This window comes from Etheostoma spectabile, unplaced genomic scaffold, assembly GCF_008692095.1.
Source record: "Etheostoma spectabile isolate EspeVRDwgs_2016 unplaced genomic scaffold, UIUC_Espe_1.0 scaffold314, whole genome shotgun sequence".
Taxonomy (NCBI): domain Eukaryota; kingdom Metazoa; phylum Chordata; class Actinopteri; order Perciformes; family Percidae; genus Etheostoma; species Etheostoma spectabile.
This window is the reverse complement of record NW_022605583.1, coordinates 1,012,966-1,014,092: the sequence shown is the minus strand read 5'-3', so window position 1 is coordinate 1,014,092 and position 1,127 is coordinate 1,012,966. Positions and strand designations below refer to the sequence as shown.

At 37.2% G+C, this 1,127-nt stretch overlaps 1 protein-coding gene and 1 long non-coding RNA gene across 3 annotated transcripts in view; one reads left to right on the top strand and one right to left on the bottom strand.

Moving 5' to 3' along the window:
- The window catches only part of LOC116686137 (uncharacterized), a 21,730-nt gene extending 20,612 nt beyond the window's left edge, over positions 1 to 1,118 (top strand). The window contains exon 3 of the long non-coding RNA XR_004331159.1: positions 1,105 to 1,118. This is a non-coding gene — a long non-coding RNA (uncharacterized LOC116686137). The remainder of the gene's footprint in view (positions 1 to 1,104) is intronic.
- ap5s1 (adaptor related protein complex 5 subunit sigma 1) overlaps positions 1 to 1,127 on the bottom strand; it is a 12,374-nt gene that overhangs the window by 6,691 nt on the left and 4,556 nt on the right. The window lies entirely within an intron of this gene.

Genomic DNA, 1,127 nt, shown 5'->3' with positions numbered 1-1,127 from the left:
GCATTATAAATAAAATGTATTATTATTATTATTACCAGCTGGACTGATGAGTAATGCTAGACGCAGAGGTTGAATGTAACTAAGTACATTTACTCAAGTAGGATAGGAGGTAGGATACCATAAGTTGGTTGACATACTTTTACTAGTATTTAGATTTCTTGATTTTCTTTATATAAATCAACATGGGTACACAGTCCACCATGTGAATGTGCCAGATTTATCCATACAGGCTAATTTTCATCTGCAGTCCCTATAGCAGGTTGATGGCTTAAAACAATAGATACGCTACAGTACAACACATGCACATAAAACAAGAAAGACACAGGCATAGACAAGGAAAACTACACAACCACTATTCCAGATCATGACTACTGGCTGATGGCATAAGAAAAACATAACACAAGTATAATACACAGGTAAAAGTGCAGGTAAAAGTGCATAGTGCTTAGAACGCATCAACAACACATAAACACACACAGAGACACTACTGTAGCAACCAAGACAAACACATTATTCTGGAATATGGCAGCATATTTAAAGTATTTCCTTGTAATGCTAGGCTACGTTCTACTTCTACCTCACTACATTCCAGGCAGATATTGTACTTTTTACTCCACTACATTTATTGACAGATTTAAATGTAAATGTAAATGTGCTGCATACACCATTCACACACATTTATACACTGTGGCCGAGGCTGCCGTACAAGGTGCCACCTGCTCATCATACCACTCAGATACCACTGAGCCACAGCCGCCCGAACAAATTTAGTCACTTTGCAGATAATACAGCATTTAAACCAACTGATAAATATTATTGTTATATTGTTATAGATTAAGCTACTACGTAAAGTAAGTTAGCTCCACGTTCAGCAGCTCCAGCATTAATGAAACTTACACATTAGTAATGCATCATTCATTAGAATACAGTCATCTTTATACGTATATGACGTCAGAGGAACTGAATTCAACATGTCTTCCTGTGAGGTTACTGACGGCACAACTTGCACACATAACAAGAGGATTGTCGAGCACTGCCTATATGGTCCATTATTTATTTAACCCTTGTGTTGTCCTCGGGTCAAACTGACCCGTTTTATATCAGAAATTTGGATTTCTTTCAACCAA